The sequence below is a fragment of the Sebastes umbrosus genome, chromosome 12 (assembly GCF_015220745.1).
Source record: "Sebastes umbrosus isolate fSebUmb1 chromosome 12, fSebUmb1.pri, whole genome shotgun sequence".
NCBI lineage: Eukaryota > Metazoa > Chordata > Actinopteri > Perciformes > Sebastidae > Sebastes > Sebastes umbrosus.
The window spans coordinates 25,500,477-25,512,449 of NC_051280.1; the positions used below are offsets into that span (position 1 = coordinate 25,500,477).

General features: G+C 41.6%; 1 long non-coding RNA gene across 1 annotated transcript in view; it reads right to left on the reverse strand.

The window, feature by feature from the left end:
- LOC119498673 overlaps positions 1-11,763 on the reverse strand; it is a 19,093-nt gene extending 7,330 nt beyond the window's left edge. Inside the window, exons 1-2 of the long non-coding RNA XR_005209161.1 lie at positions 11,753-11,763; positions 6,158-6,160 (exon numbers count right to left, since the gene is read on the reverse strand). This is a non-coding gene — a long non-coding RNA (uncharacterized LOC119498673). The remainder of the gene's footprint in view (positions 1-6,157; positions 6,161-11,752) is intronic.
- Positions 11,764-11,973: the final 210 nt, after the last annotated feature.

Consider the following 11,973-nt stretch of genomic DNA (forward strand, 5'->3'; position numbering starts at 1 on the left):
CATTTCAGTCTCTGTGTGTCATACATGACTTTTGTACTGTAATTCAGAAGCCGGCCAACTGTGCGTGCGATGGAGGGATCTGGGCGTGGGGGCAATGGTAGACTTCCATGCTTGGCTTCCTGTGGGGAAATAGTGTGCATTCCAGGCTTTAACCCCTCTCCCCAATGGCTCTCTGGAATAATATAGCCTCCACACAGAAAGTATGCCAGAGTGGCAAAGTACATTCACATATGAGAATGCTTAGAAGCAGTGTAATTTGCCTTTAGTGTCTTGTATTATCCTTATAGACCACGTTGTCTCCACATAAAACCTGAATAAACCATAAATATATATATATCTAGAGGTTGTTCCATGTTAAGTTACTGCATGTGTCAGCATATTATGAGCTGGGTTTTGGGCCGCGGTGTTCACATGGTATCTTAAGCTGATTGGTTTCACTGTGGATCAGGCACAGTGCCCAGAAGGAGATTAGAGTTGATTAGTTTAATAAGCTGCAAAATGTGTTTTGTTTTTATGACCATGCCATGGGGTGATGCTATTCTTCAGCAGCTGTCTTGTGTTATGACTACTACTAAATGACTGTTTCCAATGTCTTAATTGGGCACAAGACTACACCCTTACAGAGTGTGTGTGCCCTGTGGTAGAGTTTTTCACCACTTTGGTCGAAAACTGAAATATCTCTCTCTAACTGTTGGATGGATTGCCATAAAAATTCATTCATGGTCCCTAGAGGATGAAATCTAATGATGTTGGCGATCCTCTGGCTTCTTCTCTAGCACAATGACATTTACCTTTTAGGTATTTAGTGAAAATTCACAGGTACACAGATATCCATGCATGGTCCCCAGTGGATGAAACCAAATGACTTTTGTAGACCTCCGGGTCTGTAAAGTGAAGCCAATGCAGAAGCCTTAAACCTGCATTATTTCTAACAGCCAGCAGGGAGCGACTCCTCTGGTTGCAAAAAGAAGTCTGATTGTATAGAAGTTTATGAGAAAATGAGCCTACTTCTCACTTGATTTATTACCTCAATAAACATTGTAAACATGAGTTTATGGTCTCAATCACTAGTTTCAAGTCTTCTTCAATACAGCACGATGTTCATTTAGTAAATTATGATCCCATTTAGAGTCAAATAGACCATAAAGCAGGGGATGCTTTCGGGCTTGGCTATCTTGTGATTGACAGGTCGCTACCACGGCGTTGTCCCTACACTTTTGATTACACTTTTTGGTTTGGTCGCCTAAAAATATCTTATTCAGCATTTTGTTGTACTTAGCTCCACACACTATTCAAAATAGGTAAACATGATACAGGTAGGGGAAACGGTGGAGCATGTTGTATTGCATCGTGAGAGATATGAGGAAGAAATAAGGCATTTGATTCAAGACCTTACAGAGATTAAAGTACATTTTGATTTAATAGATATTCTAAAAAGAACAACTCACTAAATGAGTGTTATAGAATATTATTTCAATATCTTAGACAAATTAATATGATTGAAAAAATATTAGTTTTTATTTTATTTATTTATTTATTTATTTATTTTGTAGTTATTGTTTTTGAATATTATACCAGTTGGTGGCGGTAATGCACCAAATCGTTGTTTGCCAACCGCCAATGAAACTCCAAAAAGAAGAAGAAGAAGAAGAAGAAGAAGAAGAAGACTTAGCTCCACCCTCTCGCGTCACTTCTGGTTGCAAAAAAACAAGATGGCGACGGCCAAAATGAACTCGAGGCTTCAAAACAGCAGTCCACAAACCACCGGGTAAGGTCCCGTAAGGTCACAGTGACTACATCCACTTCTTCTATACAGTCTATGAGTGTGAGCATGTTAGCATGCTGATAATAGCATTTAGCTCAAAGCTATTCTTCCAGTAGCTGCTAGCTTGTCTTGTGATGCCTGTTATCTTAGGAGTGACATAATGTTGTGTAGCAGTTTCCTTGTTTTGACTACTACTAAATGACTTTCTCCGGTTTCTTAATTGGGTACGAGACTACACCCTACAGGGTGTTTGTTCCTTTTGGTAGATATTAGGTTTTCTACCCTTATCCTATCTTGTTACCGTCCATAGTTTCCATCTCTCTCTCTGCCTCTTCCTCTCTCTAAACCAAACATGGAGCGCGTTTGATCGGAGTGATCTAATGAAGGTGTAAAGACGTCTTTGCTACCAAACATGGCAGTGCCTTTAAGTCCATGCTAGTTGTGTTTCTCTCTCTGTTCAACAGATGTCCACATCCAGCGCCAAAAGCTTGACATAATGTTTATCTTTGTGAACCAGTCCTGACCCGCTCCATTAAACCATCAGTGGTGCGAGATTTTCTCAGAGATATCTTCAGTTGTAATTGAAAGTGATCGAGGCTGCATGCGGAGTATATTTTAAGCATTCACCAGACCAACAAATTGCACAGCCTTGTGTGTTTTTTTCACATTTTTAGCTGGACCCATTTTTCTTGTATGGGATTCAAAGAGGCTTTCTTGATCAGCAGCTCGTAACGCTCTAATAATGGAATCCTTTTCATGTGGTCCGGAGGAAAAAAACTCTTGTTGTATTTATCCCCACCGCAGTTTAACCCCCATTATTTGTGAAGTAATTACCCTGTGTGATTTACAAATTCTTCTCATGAACTCTGTAGCACTGTTGTGGTTGCTCTGAAGTGATTCTCTTTCTAGTTTACCCCCGACACACACAAACAATTAAACCACCATCCCTCTTTCCCACTAAGATTGTTGCAACTGTTGTCATTTAAATTACTAAACTGACATATTTTCACATCACACAAACAGATTAGACTGCTTACACAGTCTTTATGAGCGGCTTTGAGCTGTGTTTTTACAATGTGGGAGCTGTTTGCTGTTTGCTTTTCCTGGTGGTGGTTTGGTCTAGCCATTAAGGGAAAAACAGCAATAATCAATTTGTAGTTTTTGTCACTTGAGTTAAAGTGGCAGTAGGGAGTATATTTTTGCCTTTCAGCATATTATAATTCAAGTGTTCTGAGAGATAACTAGACTTCTGCAGCTCCTCATGGCTCTGTTTTCAGGCTTTACAAAATCTAACCAGTGACGGGAGACTTTGACCAATCACAGGTCAGTTCATTGAGAGAGCGTTCCTATTGGCTGTGCTCCGGTCATGTGACCGGAACTTGGCGTTCCTTCACCAGATTTCACAATGGCGGCGGTGTCACAAACTTTCTCATTTTACAGCTAAACAGTACACTACAAGATGATTCTGAAAACATTTGAGGCGAGAAATATGCATTAACGTAACATAATATTGATTCATATTTGATCAGCGCTGCCTAGTTTGACCGTTTGGTCGGAGTTCGCGAGTGATTGACAGCCGGCTCTCATAGACGGCAGCTGGATAGCAGACCTCAGATCAGCTCTTACTGCCTGTTTTCCTCCGGTCTGTGAAATCTTGCAGATGCCATTAGGAGCAACGGAGGATACAGAGGCACATGATTTTTTTCAGGTTACCTGTTTCATGTACTACCGTCACGATATAGCGACCGTTTCATAAAAATAACTTTTTTTTAATCATATTTGCTCCAATCTCGTCTACTTCAGCTTTAAAGCAGTTGGAAGCAAAAGAAAAATCGTGACCTGCTTCATTCTTGTTGAAAGGCTGTACTTCAGAAAGTTTGTCCCGTCTGCTCCTTCAGTCAACTTGAAGCCTGTCAAAGAGTCTGACGCCACACGACATTATTGGCAGTCGTCGCTGAGGTCATTTGTCCTCGTCCCTGACAGATGGAGGGATGCTGAGAGGAAGCGAGGCACACCCTCCAAATGCCCTGTCTGATAAGTGACCTCATTACAGCTCCACTGGGCATGTTTTTCTTATTCACAGAACACCATGATGATGGCTGGCTCCCCGGGAGACCTCGGCTTTTGAGCCATGCCAAGCTCTTGCACTTTCTGAGAGTTTTTCTCTCCTTGGCTCATGGCACACAATCTCTTATTCCAAGACTATCACTATCAGCCTGAAACACTTATAATATACATGAAAATGCATCTTTAATCCCTCCATACTAGTGGTTTACATGGCATTTATCGCTTGTAAATGTTCTGTTTGAGTGGACTGAAACAAAGACAGCAGGCCTTAAACATGTTATGTAAGTCTCCTTTATCTGCCCCTCACTCATCCACACACAAACCCCCCTCATAAAAACGACCCTAAACCCTAATGTTAGCCATAATATGTTGTGTCCCTGCCCAGAAGCCCTCAGACTTTGGGTTGCAGTGCTGCAGCTGTAAGTAATTCTCTCTCTGTTTCCCTCTCTCTCTCCTCATCCTCCCCTGTGTCTGGATAATGTAAACATCCAGAGGGAGGCCAAATCTCTACCATCACAACTTTTCTTACAGCTGACCTGGAGACGGGGCTACACTGACCAGGAGTCTGAGCCTGAAACAGTCTAATGTACACACAGGGTAAAGTGTGATTAGTGTTTGGCTTGTGATGCTGCAACATGTTGTTGACAGTTTAACCCTCTCCTGGAGCTTTTCCAGCTCAACATCAGCATTTCAGTCGTCCATATCATGTGGACGGCATCTCTTAAAGTGTTTGCTATGGATGCAGAGCCAACAATCAAAACCATTCCTTCTTTATAGCATCTTTTATTGCTAGCGACGGGGCCTAAGGATGATGGCGTCGGCCAGTCTATTGGTCAGTCGCAAATACTTTGTGAAACAATAACTGCCATGAGCTTTGTTCTGGATATTCGTGGTCGTCAAAGCATCAACCGCCCTGACCTTTTGTCTGGTGTGAAATGGCATCCAATGTCCATGCTGCTGAGTTTGAACCCCAGATAATAAAGGATGACTACAGGATTGCGAAGAAAATGAATTAGCACATTCATGCTCCACAGAAGATAAACCCTTTTCATTTGGACCCTCCATGGGCTTCCCTCTAGTCGTCATCAGGGGAAATTTGGAACACAAATTACCAAAAACTGAATTGCCAGATTTCATTCATTTTATTCTATAGTCTATTGTGACTATTCATGCTCCCCAGAGGAAGATGCCTTTTTAAATTTGGCGATTGCACAATTTTTTTTTGTAGCGACATCCTGTGGTCAAACATTTTTAGCTTCCCCATTCATTACCTAAAAATGAATGTATTTTGTTTAATGAAAAGATCCAGAAAAATAATGGCTAGATTTCCAAAATAATTCTTTGGGTATTTGTGAACCCCAGAGAGTAAAGGATGACCAAGATGTCAGGATTACAGGACATTTACTTGGCGAATTGGCAAGCAATTTATCATTCATGTTCTCCAGAGGATGAACCTGTTTAATTTCAGACCCTCCGTGAGCTTTCCTCTAGCACAATCATCAGGTGATAGTTGAATCATCACTAGATACCCAAAAGCAATTGCCGGATTTCTGTCATGTAATTTTATTATGACTATTCGTGGTTCCCAGAGGAAGATGCCTTTTAAAATTTGGCGATTACACAACCTTTTTTGAGGCAAAATCCTGTGGTCAATCATGTTTAGCTCCCCCATCATTCTCTTGAAACATTACCTAAAAACTTAACCCTAGAGGGTAAAGAATGACCAAAACAGGACATTTACATGGCAAATTAGCAAGCAATATAATTCATTCTCTCCAGAGGATGAAGCCTTTCCATTTTGGACCTTTCATTAACTTTCCTCTGGCACAATCATCTGGTGAAATGTGAAACACAAGATACCAAAATGTAATTGCCAGATTTCTAATGTGTAATTTTATTATGACCATGTTCCCAGAGGATACATCCTTATGAATTTGGTGATCCTGTGGCTTTGGGCAATTTCTTCTTGCACACAAGATACTGTGATATACTGTATATAATGCAAAAATGCTTATTGTCATAGAAGATCCCTTGTACATGTGGTTATTCCACAACTAACCTTTTTTCCTTGTGACATCCTGAGGTCCAACTTTACAGTTTTAGCTCCCCTAACAAGGCAGTAAGAATAGCAATTGTTTTCTATTTGATGTCACAGTCATGTAGTGACTTTCATAAAATCTCTTAACGCACTCTTGCATGTTACTCAAAGCTCTTTAAAAGCCATTTCTCACAGAAACCCCTGTTCCCTGTACCCTCGAAGATGCGTACCCCGACTCATTCCCAACCTCTCAAACTGATTTTCAACCCAAAAAAAACCAAGGCCACCCCCTCCCCTCTTATTTCTCTCTCTGCTGAAGAATTTGAACAAATCACCTCCATATGTGTCTGAAGGAGCCCCATGGGAGAGGAGCCAAGAAGAATATACTGCTGACGGAACACAAACATTGACTTCATCAAACATCGCGAGCAGCGTGCTCTGATGCTCTCCATATGCTCACCTGGCACCGGCAGCCATTTGCTGACAGCACGGCAACATCTCACCAGCGAGCTCTTTATCTTCTCGTGCCACATGTTGTTTAGTATCTGACATGAGGAGGTGGACCGAGGTTGTGGTCATGCTGGTTGCTATCGCCAATGAGGTAACATGTCACCGTATAGAGGAGGGTTTGTGTTTCCTCAGGCCTTTCACAAGATAAGCTAATCGAGAGATAAAGATTTTATGCGTCAATCAAATGTAAATGTTTCGTGTGTGTGCTGTACAATCTTACGGAGGTGAACGAAATCCCAGATCCCCTCTCTATAGGGCCTCATGTGTTTTCAGTTAGTAACCAGAGAAACGGTAAAAAGGGGGAAGCATGAGACAGGACAGAAAAATGGAGAAAATAAAAAAAAGAAGTAGGAAGACGGGGTTTAACTTTCCCTGCAGTGTGATTAACTTTAAATCTCAGGTACCGCACTCGTTCTCACTGAAACCTGTATTTCCTTTGGCACCTGGCCAGAGGCTTTTGACCTCGTTCACTTTCTTTCTCATGTCACTCGGCAGGCGCTCGGTTGTGACCTTTAAGGCAATGAATGTGTGTCTCTGGAGAAAGATCACTTACAGAAAGCTTTCACGAACCTTGCAGAGAAAAAAATCACCCATTCAACAACAGCTATATTTCACGCAACCATCAATGTGTCTGGAGTCTTTCCTGACCTCCAACATTAGGAATGTGTGATTCACCGGGGGAGGAGAAGGGTGGACTCTGCTCCTATCTAGCTAACTCCAAGCTGCGCTGTAAAAGAGCTGCAGGTTGATCCAGAGGAATCCTCCTCCCCAGGCGTTTCTAACACCACAACATGCTCAGAGAGAGCGAGGGGGAGAGATCGTCAAGGATTTGGCAATAACGGCCTTTCTGAGGAGAAGTGGAGCTATGAAATTGCAGGGGGTTTCATTGTGTAGCGTTCCATGTGGATCCACTAGGCAGCTGTTTGACAGCTCGTTTAATGGTGATAGAAATCCAACAAGCCAGTTGACGTCAGACTGAAGAATTGTTGAACATAGCGATTGCCTGGTTATGACCAGTAGTGTTCTTGTTTCGCAAGGACAAAGGCACAAGAAAAATGTCTTTGACTGATCATATAAACTCTTATAATTGATGATGTGGTGGGAAATGTCTTTCCAAATCACACTAAATGCCGACTTGGCAACATATTTGGCAACAATAGACTGTTAACAGCCGCAGCAGGCAGCTGTTTTCAGGGAAACCGACTGTACACTACATGTTCAGCACCAAACAGCCATAACAGACAAAGTTAGCGACTAGCTGGTGAACATAGAGGAGCATTTAGCAGCATAAGAGACAGATATTTCCAGTGGGCAAAACTCCGACTCTGAGAAGTAAAGCCAAAGCGGAAGAGCCTTAAACTTGCGTTCTTTCTAATAGTCAGCAGGGGGCGACTCCTCTGGTTGCAAAAAGAAGTCTGATTGTATAGAAGTCTATGAGAAAATGAGCCTACTTCTCGCTTGATTTATTTGTAAACATGAGTTTATGGTCTCGATCGCTAGTTTCAAGTCTTCTTCAATACAACATGATGTTCATTTAGTAAATGATGGTCCCATTTAAAGTAAAATAGAACATAAAGCAGGGTATGCTTTAGGGCGTGGCTACCTTGTGATTGACAGGTCGCTCTAGAAACTTTGACCCTTTCACGGTGATGTCACGTTGACGTCACGGTGACTACGTCCAGGATATTTCCCTCAGGAGTTGGTGGAGACCAAAACAGAGCTAAAAGGAAAGTGAATATTTGACTTATATTTGTCAGATGGACACAAACTTGACTCTAAATGAATGCTAATGTTTCTCTGTGTCAAGATATGTAAAGAGACACATGTTTGCTAACATACAGCGGGTAAAATAAATATTGAACACGTCACCATTTTTCTCAGTAAATATATTTCCAAAGGTGCTTTTGACATGAAATTGTTGCAAAACATACTGATGACATTGGTTACAGACGCATTTCTAAACTTCTGAATGTTCCAGTGAACACTGTTGGGGCCATAATCCGGAAGTGGAAAGAACATAATTTCACCATAAACTGGCCACAACCAGGTGCTCCTCGCAAGATTTCTGACAGAGGAGTGAAAATAATTATCAGAAGAGTTGTCCAAGAGCTAAGGACCACTTGTGGAGAGCTTCAGAAAGACCTGGACTTAGCAGGTGTTTTTAGGGTGATGTGCAGTGCCATTTGTCCTCCAAACATGGTGTGTATTATGGCATCCAAAGAGTTCAATTTTGCTCTCATCTGACCAGACTATATCCTCCCAGTATTTCACAGGCTTGTCCAAATGTTGTGCAGCAAACTTTAAACAAGCTTCAACATGCTTTTTCTTCAGCAATGGAGTCTTGCGTGGTGAGCGTGCATACAGGCCATGGCGGTTGAGTGCATTACTTATTGATTTCTTTGAAACAATTGTACCTGGTCGTGGCCAGTTTATGGTGAAATTATGTTCTTTCTACTTCCGGATTATGGCCCCAACAGTGTTCACTGGAACATTCAGAAGTTTAGAAATGCGTCTGTAACCAACGTCATCAGTATTTAGTCTCTGTGCTGTTCCTTGTCTTTTGTCAGTTTGTCTTTGTTGCTTCATGGAGTTTTGTTCGCTTGTGATCTGCCAGCTGTACCTGCCTGTCTTTTTGGTAACCTGTAAGACTTTTATTTGATTTATTTAGAAGTATCTCTGTTGAATGTGCCAGTCTCTGGCTCTGTATTAAGGTTCTCCCTGCTTGTGCTGCTCCAAGACAAAACATCCATAAAATATTTGTCCATAGATTTTGTACTTACAAGCAGGGGCAATTCTATAGGATCAGACCTTAATGAGAATGTGACATGTCTACAGTCAAGGGCATAGGCTACGTTTCAACATTGGGGGGGATACACATTAAGTGGGGATCCCCCAGGAAATTGTCAGTGTCAAGCACTTCATTTCCTGCATTCTGGTGAATTTTTATGCTCTAATTTCTGCAATTTTCTGCATCAAGTTATGGTGGAAATGTCTTTATTTATCTAAAGGAAAACACAAAATTCAGGTGCCAGGCGTCAATTCAATTCATTGGATCCACAAGAGTCTCAGCTTTCCAGTCATACCCAATTTATGTAATTCCAAGACTGTTTAAGGACCCCGGGATGCAGAAATATTCAAATACCCCATTTTTTGAATTGGCAACAATTACAAATTTATACTGCATGCAAAAAACTGCATGGTTTTGCCCCAAACTGCATGAGATTATCATAAAGTGGGCATGTCTGTAAAGAGGAGACTCGTTGGTACCCATAGAACCTCATTTAATTTACATACCTTGAGGTCAGAGATCAAGGGATCCCTGTGAATATGGCCATGCCAATTTTTCCTCGCCAGAATTTAGCCTAACTTTGTAGCGTTATTCAGCCTCCTTCCTGACAAGCTAACATTACATGGTTGATACAGCCTCTTAAAGACGGTAATGTTGGCCGGGATCGCCGGCAATCCTGTGGGTCTCAGAGGGTTTGATGATTAGTTTTTTTAGGGGTGCTGAGATGAAATTTAGGAGTGCTTGAGCACCCCTAAAAAGAGTCTAAAATCGCCACTGCTTAAAGGGTAACAATGCAAACGGAAGACTAATTTTAGCACAATGTACCACCATATACCATGTACAGTAGGGAGTTTCCAGCACGTGTAATGGCGAGGTCTGATGGTGCTCTCAGAAACATATCCAAAATGAACAGAGCAATGTATGTGAGTGAACAAAACTGCCTGGAAACAATTAAACACAAAATTAAATGTAGTATAGAGTAAAAAATGGCACATAGTTTAGCAAAGCTTACCTTTTTAGGTGTTTTTTGGAAGTCTCTCACTATAACTTTATGTTATATTATGCTGTACAGACGGTAAAGCCCCTTGACGGAGGCTAATTTGTGATTTGTGATATTGGGCTATATAAATCAAATTGCCTTGACTTGACTATACTTAACCTCTTGACCCCCACTGGTCTGGCTGAAAGTCCATTATTACAAACACATGTTATGTGGAAAACAATGTGAAACCCATAGTGTAGTAAAGATAGAAACATTTTTGTAACAAGTTTTATATAAAACGTGTTTTTACTTGATGATATCACTACTGGTCGGATGTGTTTGTATGTACACTGATGTAAAAATGAACAATATCTAAATGAATTCAACCAGAATCACCAGAATTCTTTCATGTGCTGCAATTTTCTTCCTAAGGAAGGATAGGATATAAGGGGTTTAAAAAGCTCTTAATTTTGGCACTGGGTGCTTCAGCTCCTCCTAACCCGGGGCGATGGAGACGCCAGAGTGATGCCTGGCCGTCGTTCTCCTGGGCTCTGGGAGGAAAATCCTGTTTAACGTCTCCACAATAACATTCCCTGGGGTTATTTATTCAGGAATGTTAATGTGCTTAGAATCTACTGGCCCCCGTGGCCTCTGACACAGGCTCCTCTGGGCTTTCCTATCAGGCGTTCGATCAGGCACAGCACAAGCTCTTTGGTGCTGCTGCCATCTGTTTAAACAACAAAGATGGATACAGCAGGAATCTATTGATGACCCTGCAGTCAGACAGCGTGGGCTGTATATGTGTGCCTCGGTGCATTTGCACAATACGCATCTCTGCTTATGTTTTGCCTCAATTTGACATTGCGATATGCACTCTGGAAGTTGATGTTGCAAGCCTTTCAGTGGAAATTAATGGACTTCTTGGTATGCCTCTCACGCACTGTAAACACTGTATTTATGTGTCTCCTCAGCTCCGGGGTTTGTGCTTTATGTCATGGTTTGAATAAACACAACACAATTACAGGATGTAAATGGGCCTCTCTGTACATATGAGATCCATTACTTTTCCACACTCATTTAATCTCACTATAGGTTCCTAAATGGAAACAGATGCACAGAGCAGCATGATCACCTAACTAAAAATTCACGAGCGGCGGGAGTTATTAACTAACTGTTTCTCTTTTAATCCTGGGCCTTTTTACATAATTCTTAAAATATGTCAGTTAGATCCTTAAAAGAACAGTGTGTAATATTTAGGGGGATCTATTAGCAGAAATGGAATATAATATTCATAACTATGTTTTCATTAGTGTATAATCGCCTGAAACTAGGAACCGTCGTGTTTTTGTTAGCTTAGAATGAGCCGTTTATATCTACATATGGAGAACCATGATGTAACGCCATGTTTCTACATTACAGTAGCCAAGAACGGACAAACCCAACTCTGGCTGTAGAGACAGCCTTTCATGTTTTAACGTTACCTGAAGGCCACCTAACGTGAGCAGGAGAGTGCAAAAATGTGGTACCGCCAGCTGCCGTCTGACTTCCTTTGCTCCTAAAGTAGAGTTATTATGGTAAGGATGGCCTCTGAGTGAGGCGAACGGCGTTACCACGGTTTTGCACTCGGCGGCTCACGGTACCGCAGTCTCGGAAAGGGAGGACTAAGCAGAGGGGTGCTCAGTTGGTTGCAATCTGCAACCACACCACTAGATGCCGCCAAATCCTACACACTGTACCTTTAAAGGAAATGTTTGCTATTTTGGGAAATATTGCTTTTGGGCTGAGAATTATATAGAAGATTTCTTCCGTGTTCACGACGTTCA